The sequence below is a fragment of the Porites lutea genome, chromosome 7 (genome assembly GCF_958299795.1).
Source record: "Porites lutea chromosome 7, jaPorLute2.1, whole genome shotgun sequence".
Lineage (NCBI taxonomy): Eukaryota > Metazoa > Cnidaria > Anthozoa > Scleractinia > Poritidae > Porites > Porites lutea.
The window spans coordinates 19,704,425-19,715,985 of NC_133207.1; positions in this window are offsets into that span (position 1 = coordinate 19,704,425).

Here is an 11,561-nt window from a genome sequence, read left to right on the forward strand (position 1 = left end):
GGACGTCACAGGTCTCGTGACACGTTCCTCCATTAAGGCAAGGATGTTTTGGCAGCAGCTGTTCTGACAGTCAACGAAGGGACCAGTAGACTCAAATAAAAAAAAAACAACTGAAAATTCTCGGACCCAATGAGTAGGAGTCGCTACAAAACATAGTGATCAAGTGTTTTTACATTTTAAAATGTGATCTTGTCTTCTCTGAGCGTACGTCCTTTCAGTCTATTATCATAGTCTCAACTCACATCGGGGAACCGACGCAGCAAGCTTCAGAAATAGCCTGAGGTCACAACCTGTGCTTCAGAACGGCATTAAATGTAAATATAGCCGATAATTAGTACGGAGAGTGACCGTTCTAGTCTGCTACTGGCGTTCCTTTCAATTCTCTATTGTTCGGGAGAAAAAACAGAGCTGACGACTGCAAGTTGTTTTCCGGTGGAAGATAATGTAAAAACGGCGTGTCACAAAGAGAGGTCTTATGGAAACTTCACCGAGATATTTCGAGTCATTATTTCTTATTCACACATTTATGGTAAGGAAGTTTTATAAATGCATCAAAGCGAACATGGGTTAAACAACAACAACAAAAATATTGGGGTTAAATTTCTCAGGATGAATAAACCGTGACTTAGCTTTAAGTTTCACCAGTCCATGTCGAGTTCGTTTCGATGGATCTCTTATATTTACCCATAAATTGATTTCAGACTGACAAGAGTTGTCTTAGTAGTAAGTTACTGATTCCTTACCCTGATGTTGTAGTCCATGACCAGATCGTAGTATTGCCAACCCTCCGCGAATCCTAAAGCACTGGAGTTTGTGTGTCTGTTTCCATCGTTCAATTGGCACCTGTTCTCCCTCTGTTTAAAGTTGAACGAGATACACCGACAGTCCAGCCTACATGCTCTAAAGCAATCTATTGGCTCTAGAGCAGTAAGGTTAGCAATCATGTGACCATAAAGGGCGTGGTTATCGACCACGCCTTTTGCAGGAGTGAAAAAGAATGCTCCAGTCAAACAGCTGCCCTTTGTGCTTGCTAGGAATGTGAAAATCGGCAGCAGAATAAATTCAACAACAAAAGGGTAGATGTATTGCTTCAGAGGATCCATTCGAAAGGCACTCAAGCAGCACGGAGGCCGGTTATGCGCAATCGATCCTCTAATTGAGACAAAGAAAAATATACTGTTAAATGGAGAATATAAGAAGTTCATGTTCTGGAACCTTGGACTGAAGAAATAATTTATGCAAACAAGATCATCGCAGTTGAAGGCACAACTTATACAGTTGCTAAAAGAAAGCCTGAAAAAGAGGTCAAGGTTCGGATCCCGTCAAGACGGAGTTTTTTTTTCACGTTTTCCTTTCGCAATTGCATAAGTTGCATGCGTCTTTAACCGCGATGATCTTCTCTGCATTTTTTCTGCATTCCGCAGTTTCATCATATGGAATGTATATCTTTATCATTCGCAAGTATATTACAAACCACTTTAATTACCAGCTCACAGTTGGCTTATTTGCTAGCTCAATTGGTTAGAGCGATGCACTGTTCTTAATTGCAGAGTTAAGGGTTTGAATCCCTGCAAGCCTGAAATTTTTTTTTCAGGCTTTGTTTCCGCAACCGCATAGCTGAGTTGCGTCTTTAACTTCAATGACAGCCTTGACTGCGCTCTGTTCTGTTGTTAAGCGCGTAGGAAACGGCAAGGGGAAGGGTTTCTCGATTACGTCGAGAAACACTCGACTAATACCTCTACTACTGCCCACGTCTTGTTTTGTTGTTTTGTTGTTTTTTTGTTTAGCGGTAATGTTTTAATGATAAAGAATCAGTTAGATTTCCCACACATTACACTCTAATTTTCAAAAAAACCTTTTAGCTCCGTGTTTTGTACGTTCTGTCACTAAGTACGCTTTTTTCACTAATCAGTTTTCTCTAGATCTAAACTTTATTATAAAGACTATGAAACTGACTTCATTGAAAGGCGTAATTGGTTCACAAATTCAACCATTCTTTATTCATAGACACTGCAGTAGATACCCTCTCGCTTCTGCAAGTTTCATACATGGACATGCTCTCAAATATAGCATTTTGTGTTTTTCGGCGAACCTTTGTTGACGTAATTGTTTACATTTTGCTCCATTAACATAAGGAAAGGGTATCATGCTAAATAAAACTCAACATCGTTCACTGCGAAAGAATTTGTTAAACTTGCTAACCAATGCAATATTCAGTTCTTTCCATGCGATACCTTAGGAAATATCAGCCATCAGGAAAATTTACATTTCTTGGCAGTTTAGGTGTTAATGTGCCCATACAGTCTTCGATTCTTCGTAAAATTTTGAGCTTTTTTTAACATCATTATTTTTTCGTGTTTTTCGGACGAGCTAAGCACGAAGCGGGCGTAGAGCGCAAGACACGTGCGACGGGGGAAGGTGCCTTCCATTTGTATCAAATGGAACATCGGAAAAAATCCGAGCCCCAGATGGGATTAGGACGAACCTCCGTGATCTAGTCGGATGCTCTAACCGCTGAGCTACTGGAGACTCGATGGCGAGCAAGGGTGAAATGTAGGTCTTTAACTAGATCTACGATATGCCTTAACGCGACTGGGTGATGCAGCTATGAGTTATACGTGCTTGTCCTGGTTTGACTTCGTGATGCAGTTTTAGTCAAAGACCCACATTTCACCCTTGCTCGCCACAGAGTCTCCACTAACTTAGTGGTTGGATCATCCGACTAGATCACAGAGGGTCGTCCTAATCCCATCTGGGGCTCGGATTTTTTCTGGTGTTCCGTTTGAGGCCAAAAAAATTGTAACCTAATTAGAAAAAGAGAAGCCTATGCTTATGAGAAAAAACCTGGAAACAAAGATTTGCCTTTATTTTTACATAAAAACGTAGAAGTGGTACCTTATCTCTCTTGATGCCTAGTGGAATCCGGGATAAAGGTTTGTTAGTGTGTCGTTAAAAACAAAGAAATATGCTCTTACCGGGCGAGCTACACGCTTTCTGAGTGGCCAAGAACCCTCCCTATTATTTACTCTACCGCTATTGAACTTATAGAAAAATGACAACTTTCATGCTGCTTTATTTCAGATTAAAAACAATCTCGTTCCAAAAGATTTTCACTGACGCCCTTCCGCGTGGAACTAGGTTGATAGAAAAGGCCTCCTTAACAGTGTTTCCGCTAAGGACAATTTAACTACTTCGCTGAACGATAGATTTATTTTGTTTTTAATTTATTTATTACAAAAGACGACTACTTAACAGACCAGCAGGTGGAACCAGATAGGAAAAACCGTGTCTCAAAATATTGGCTCGGATCCAGACAAAAATTTCAATCGATTCAGTAAAAAAGAGGAAAAGTGATTATTTCAGTAGAAGTTTGAACAAAACACAGTGAAATGCTAAAAAAATGGTTTCTTTATATTATATACGGGCCATTTTCTATACCGAATTCACCACGTCCAACAGTTCTTGTTTAAAAATTGGTGACTTACTTGAGTCACAAGTATGTCTCTGTTTTCTCTTTCAAGCCTTTCAGTTTAATCCGGGATCTCTAAAACAGTCTTCAAACTCCATGGCAACTTTATTCAGTCTGAGCTCTTTTTCCAGCGTAAGCTGACCAACAGTGGCAAAAAGATGCCATTGTTCGATTAACAGATTCCATCAAAACTGATCCATGGTTTTTTAAGGGTGTGTAAATTTGTTTTTCTGTTTGTTTGGAATTTCCAAGCCAGATTGCAGCTGTTCGTATTATTCATGTCGATCATGGTTTTTGTCGGCCCCAATGTAACACTTTTCATTTTTACCCGGTCTTATATTTTTAATTTTGGCTTGTTCTTAGTCTAAGATTTCGTTTTTAACTAATTAAGGAGTATTTCCTACAATAGATGTAATATGTCTCTCTAAAATACACATCTGGACAACATGAAAGTCTACACTTAAAGGCTCTCCCGCATCGTTGGCGAGGGGTGAAGATAACGGAACAATCGTCAAAACAGAGTTTAATATCCTGAGGCTTAGATCTCTTTGCTATACATTTTTCACTTTTGTCAAATTTCGCCTCTTTTGACTTCCACTAAAACAAGTTCTCTCTCCTCAACTGAAGACTATGATTGTATTCATGTAGCTATTTGGAGCGAGAATGGTTTCGATCACCCTAACACGTTTTGTAATCACTTTTTAGCCAAAAAAAATATGACTGAAATGAATCGAGCTCTGTCAGCTCACTTCATTTCAAGTCAAAAGGATACAAAAGGTACAAACACAATTGGCTTTCAACTGCTTATACTCACCAGAAAACTACTGTTTTCCTCTCTTGATTATGTAAGTTGAATAAACATGTTCAAACTCCTCTATTTTTATCTTGTCAACCTTTTTTCATTTTGTGTTTTCTAGTTAAAGTCCACCTGTAAATCGCTCTTAATTAAGTTTCCGATTACAAACTGCTTATAGACTACCAAATATGGAACTCGTGGGAAGAAGCTGCACTCAGCAACAAAACCAGACTATACATTCATCAAAACTTTATTTCGGTGGAATTTTACACTGCAGTTTACGGTAACTGTGTATCAGGGATATAGGGGTCCTCTTTGTTACTATTAATAAAATAAAGTACCAACTTTGGAGCGAGAAATGATTTTTGTCGCAATCTTTCTGAATCGTTTACCTCCGCCTTCAGCCAATTGCCAAGAGCCGCAGAATTGTTCTATCTTTAGTGGAACACTGGAGCACCATGGGTAATAGAATTTGATTATCTATGCCGAAGTGATCATTGAAATTTGTGTTTACGTTTTCATCTGTCCACCCTTAAGTGTAAGCCGATGTAAAATGTTGGACAGTGTCAAGCTTTAACCAATGTGTTATCGTCAGTTAGATCGAATTATCGAATTATTATTCTTGAATAGTCGCTGAAAACCAATATGATATGATGAAACTGTTTTCAACTATTTTGAAATTACTTCCCCGGCGCCCTAAAACCAAGTTTCCGCAACATTACAGCGCCTCTTGATCATCGTTAGCGTAGGATCGAATTCATTGCATTGTGGGAACAAAATCAAGAGAATTCGAGAAGGTCTTGATCGACCAACACCTGAAATTGTTCTTGAGTTCAAAGACGTTGCCGGTGAATGTCAATTTACTATGTTTGCAAGTGTCTCGGTGACTGAGCTAATAGCATTTGTTGGACCCTTGTATTTTAAGTTTTGTGGCGTAGACCCTACTCCTAGTTGTACCAAGAAGGATTGCTTTACTACTGTTAGCTCAGTGATAATGTCAACAACCTTTCGTTGGAATCTGGAATACCTCCCACTGATCTTATTTAGATGTCAATAATCTCAATGTCATTTATCATTCAACGTACAGAAAACTTCACAGTACTGAGACGGCTTTAATCCGTGCCCGTAATGTTTTTACTACTCCTTGATTTTTCTGTGGCATCGGCTTACTTTCATGTCTCTCTCATCGATTTGAAATTGATGGTACGGCATTGGAATGGTTTCAATCGTATTTGAGCGACCGCGCCGGCAGTTTGTAAATGGATCAACCTCCGAGCGTCATATTCTGCAGTTTGGTGTACCACAAAGATCCGTCCTTGGTCCTCTTTTATACTCATTGTAAATCTCTCCACTAAGTCACCTGTACGCACGAATGAAGTTTCCACTTTTGTGCGTATGACAACATTTGAGCCGTCCTCCCTTAATTATCTGGTATTGAGCAAGTATAGGTTGGAAACTGTGCTTGAGAAATTGACAACTACATGCTTCTAAATAGGTTAAATTGAACTAATTCTTCCTAAAGCGTCCTGGCTATATGACACTACTGGTTGAATTGAGTAAAATTTATGTTTTGATTTATTTAATCTCTTTACTTCCGCGTCCTTATTTGCTTTGAAACTGGAGATTTTTTTTGTTCCTAAGCATTATATCAAACGAAACAATAAAAATGAACTTTGAAAAACTGTTAGAATAACAAATTTTCAAAAAACACAACTTTAATCCTCTACAATCTTCTTCAAGTTTGTCTATCCGTTCCTCCTTTTGTATTTGCTGTTTATTTATACCTGTCGGTTAACATTTTGTGCGGTAATTTTCATGTTTCACTCAGCTGGGTGGCAGTTCCTGCCGCTTCCTATTTCCTCTCACCAATCCTTGTGAGAGGAGCAAGGGAGGCACAGTGGTGGGAGCACTCACCCCCACCAATGTGGCTCGGGTTCAAATCCCGGTATTCAAAGCCATAATATTATGTGGGTTGAGTTTGTTGTTGGTTCAGGTTCCTTTGCTCCGGAAGATTTTTTCTCCTGGTACTCCGGTTTTCACCTCTCCTCAAAACCAATTTTTAATAAAGTTCCAATTTGACCAGTAATCAGCAGATGGACAAAGCACCACTCAATGGATGTGCTACCTCAAAACATGCTAAGTCGTTATCATTGTTTGTTATTGATTTTAATGCCAACTCTAACCCTGCGAGCAGAGCCTCCTTTCGTCTTCTTAAGAAGATCGTAAGGAGAAAAGGAGGCTCTTTTCGAATCGCGTCAAGCCCTTGAAACAGAATGCTATGAAGTAACGAATCCTCTCGAGTACAAGATTGTTGAAGACGAAGATGAACTAAGGACGGTTTCTTTCCCATCAACAGATTAGCTAGGATGATGTTACAGCATAGTCTTTTTCTTTGCGTGTGGTCCACGAGAATCAGTGGCGTTATCAGTGAAACTAGAACCCAGGAATAAAAGAGCAAATGTCGATTTATATATTGACTTTGCTTAGCCTGCGTAGCAGGCGTTGAAAGGGGTAGGGGTTGGGAGGAAGGGAAAAAGGGAGGGGGATTGTGAAGAGAGGGCCATGCCAAGCGGGCTAGACTTTGCTGGTGCTTGTAATCTACCTATCACCTATCCTAGATCGTCCGTCCTCCCTCCCTTTGACGGCTCTCTGGATCTGGATTCCATTAAATTACAAATTCCCAAATGTAAGCAAGCCGATGCAGCCAAACACGTCTAAAAGGCTAGGGAAAAGCCCAGAGCACGAAGTTGGATGTAACGGTTCCAAAATCGTCCTCGCTATATGGCGTTACCGGTTGAATTGAGCAAAATGGACATTTTGGGTCAAGTTTCTCTTAGTTTATGTTATTTAACTCTGTCTTCGGACATGTCCGAGGGTTACTTAATGCCATATCCATGTTTGACCTCCATGTTTGACCTGTATTACCTTCGACGTCGTTGTTTGTAGTCTTTGTCTTTGTACATAACTTTTCTCTTAGAAGCTCAAGACCTAAAGAAAATTTCAGTAGTTGAAGTAATTTGGTTTTCTGATAATCGAACGCATTTCGCCTTGTATGCATTTTGACCGGTTCAGCGCAGACACATTCGTGCAGAAATAAAGGGCCGACTGCAAGCATAAAGCCTTCCAAGGCATCACAAAGACACACTTTACAGTTAGCAATTAAAGTATGTTACAACCCTACTGAGAGGCCTGCTGGCGAACAGTTAATGCATCCCCCGGTTAGCGCCTACTACTTACCACACGTTGATTCGTTTAAGAATCCTTGCTCCACCTCGTCTTTCATCACCCATATGTGCTAAAAAAGGTAAAGGTTGGTAAAGGCGCACTCGAGCCAAAAGGCCCAAACGGCTGGAGATTATCCCGGTTTCCTTAGCATTAAGCATGCCTAATGGTATTGCTACCCCCCCCCCCCCCCCTGGATGGGACGTTAGTCTACCACAGGGTTACCATTAGTAGTATGTCGCCGGTACCCATTTGTACACCTGGCCCGGAAGAGAGACAAAGTGGAGTAAAGTTCCTTTTCCAGGGAAACAACGCGACGGGTGAGGCTTGAACCCCGCACCTAGGCCTTTCCCGATTGCGCTGAGCACCTTTTGAGCACTTTTTTGAGTTTGGAGCACTATTTTGCGTTTTGAGCACCCTTAAGCACTTTTTCGCACTTTGGGCAACATTTGAGCAATATTTCACATTTCGGGCAAATCTCGAGCAACATATGTCTTCTAAAACATTTTAAAGCAAAAACTGTGTGTCGCTCGCAACAAGAATCGTGTTCCAGGTCATAAATTTGAATAACTAATGATGTTGTCAAGAATAAAAGACCGTTGTCATGGAAAGGCACGTGGACTTATCCTTACTGAGGGTGAGAACAGAAGTTCCTGATTAGCTGATGTATCATGCGTGTGTCATCTCAAATTTCTAAATCATCTGATGTCTAGGCTTTGCACTAGTACTGCTGAATTTATTTACAATTCTTAACCGGCTTTAGTCTTTTAAAAATATTGTTGTTCTATATTCTATCAACCTTTCGTAACAACCTGTCGAATAACACTACGCAAAATGGATTGTTAATTACTTCAGTAAAAATTGACACATTTACGAAAAGCTTAGAGGTAACTGTTCACAACTTTTAGCACTTTTTGAGCACTATTTTGAGATTTTGAGCACTTTTTGAGCACTTTTTAGCCATTTTTGCCAGCACTTTTTAAGGATTTTACGAGCGCAATCGGGAAAGGCCTACCCGCACCTCCAGAACCACAGTTTGAGGTGTTAACCGCTCGGCCATACACGCCTCCAGATGTGCTAAGAAAGGCGACCAACTGGGGATACCCCTGCAATGGACCGGACTCAAAGCCCTTCAGGAGGAGTAGAAATTCTCCTACAGTCTTCATGCGATATAATCCTGCCTATGCTGCGACCCTGTGTGCTCTGTCATTACCTTCACAGGGGCGGATCCAGGATTTTTTGTTGGGGGTAGGCTGATACCAATCGGCCACCAAACTATGCGTTGATCTATTTTAAGTTGTCCTACGCTTTTCCCAAACCATGGAGATTTAGGAAGGACGAATTGGAGACTGTAACACTCTAAACGCCACAAAATAGAAGAAATAGAAGTTTATTGAAATACCTCTCTGACTTAGTCGGCCAAAGTGAAGACGCCGTCATTCGTCTAGGGTGTGCAACGCCACAATTTTCTCACAAACCACACATTTATCGATGGTAACTGCGTTTGCATGCATGGTGATGATGGCCAAATTTGAGAGTCGTTCGGTAGTCATTGTGTTGCGGAGCCAAGTATAAATCCTCCGAATACAGGAAAATGACCTCTCCGCCCCAGTGCTCCTCATAGGCAAAACAGCGATAATTTTTAGAAGTTCCCTCACGTTTGGGAAGAAGATGTAGTCTGCGTGTTTCGCTAATAGTCAGCTGAATAGTAAGGAGACCGAGATGGATTCATAATCCGACGCTGCCTTTCGCTTCCAGTGGTTCATCCATCGAAGCAGTTCACTTTCTAAATATGACGGCAATGGCATCAGATGGCCCCACTTCTCATGCAGTAATTGAGCAAGTTCTACTGTGGCTTCTTCAGTTAGAAAAAGGAGTTAGAGGTGATTACTCGAAAAATAAGATTTCAGAGCTCATTGTGTGCGCTCTATTCCTTGCTGAGGCGACTTTTGAGTTCTGAGCAGATTACGTCAAGGAAAGGTATTGCCACACTTCGCTTCCAGTACTGTGCAGCTGACTCTTTTTGGTAGTTTTCTGGATTTCTTTGTCTACTGCAAACACGTGGACGGTCTTCAGCCCCTCCTTCCTGGTAGACTAACAGCTATCTGGTACATGCCTTGAAACCACAAATCAATCGCATTGTGTATCTCTGTATAGAACTTTATATTTAATAACTTCTTCAATTTTGTGAAAACCAAAGTATATACCTCTACAAGCCTTCCTTGCAGAGTGGTGACGAGTGGTCGCATCGGCGCCAGCATCTCTTTAGCCAAAAAAACTGAAAATGTGTCCAAAGCTCATCATAATGTGTCTCATCCATTTACCATCGTCTTAGTTTTGGAATCCCAGCTCCGTTCTTCGTTGTTATAAAATTGGACGTCATTATTTGTGGTCACACATATTTCATGAAGCGTGATGATGATGTATTCGTACAAATCGAATCGTTTCAAACGTGGAGTGGCTCTCGGACTTGTGAAAATCTCGGAACATTTTGTTACAGAGGAATTCTTTTCGCCATTTAAATCTGAAATAAAAACGTCCCGGTTAGACACGTGTGTCCAGAAACTTAAGTGAATACTTTTTACCCAGCCCAAATGAACGTTCGTTTAATTACAGATGTGTGTAAACGCCAGCGAATCCGAATACCTAAATGTAATAAATCCGCAAACATTGATAGATGCGGAAATATATCCTTTATTGTAAACCTATAGTAGCCTCAGACTAACAAGATTTGCCTTCAGTATTTGAGTAGAGTAAGGGCCTGTTTATATGGAGGTGGGGGACCCTAGGTAGGCGAGGTAACCCTCTTTGGTGGGGTGACCCGCCGGGTGTTACCTCATCTATCTGGGTTCCCCCACCTCCATGTAAACAGGCCCTAAGTTAACTGATTCCTCACCCTTATGTTGTAGTTAATTTCCAGGTCGTAGTTCTGCCATCCTTTTAGAAACGTTAAAGCACTGGTGTTGGTATATCTGCTTTCCTCGTTCAATAGGCAATATTTCATCGTCTGATAATAGTTGAACGAGACACATTGACATTCCAGCCGGCATGCTCTAAAGCAGTCAATTGGCTCCAGACCGTTGAATTTTGCAATCACGAAACCAAGAAGGGCGTGGTTATCGACCATGCTGTTTCCAGGGGTGAAAAAGAACCCACCGGTCAAACAGTTGTTCTTTGCGCTTGCTGGATAACTGACCCTCAGTAGAAGAATGATTTCAACAAAAAGCGAGAAGATGTATTGCTTCATAGGATCCATATATTCATAGACACAAAGGGAAATTCTATGGAATTGATCTTCTATCAAGACAAAAAAGAGATACTATTAATTTGACTAAATTATCAATCCGTTTTCATCCTCGAGTTAATCTTCATTACATACAGACACTGCAATACGTAGGTAGTCTCTCGTTTTCAAATTCTGTTGATTCTGATGGACTGTACACTCAAAGGTAAAGCGGCCTCTACTAAATTAAGAAGTTGTAAGAGAAACATCCTAGTTAAGTTCTAAAAGAGTTTTTTCTTACGCCGTCTTAATTTTTAAGGAAAAGTTAGGAGCGCGTTTGACAGAAAAGGCCACCTTTAAAATGTTTCTGCAATGAAATTCAACCGCCTAGATTAACAGTAGGCTTTTACAAAACGATCAGTTATGAAAAACCAGCAGATGGAATTAGATCAACGAGCTTTAATCGCTAGCCCTGATCCACACGAAAATTTTACGCGAGCAGACTATAAAAAAACAAATGACTAGGTAAAAAAAAAGAGAACTAACAGTAAAAAACAACCATTATGACTAATTAATAGCGTGAACAATGAACAGTGCTTACTACCCTTTGGCTGTATTATATCTTCCATTTGCCAGTTTCCCTATACAAAACACACGCCTAACATTTTTTCGCAAAAATTCGAGATTTGAGTCATGTTTTTATCTTTTTATCATTGAGTTTAGATATACGCAAAGTATTCTCTTCCAATACCACGGCAACTTTATTCAGTCTAAGCTTGTTTTTCGGTGTGCAGCTAATCGGCCTTTCCATTCCGTTTCTTCGCCATCGTTTTGTTTTCGTTTTATTTCTG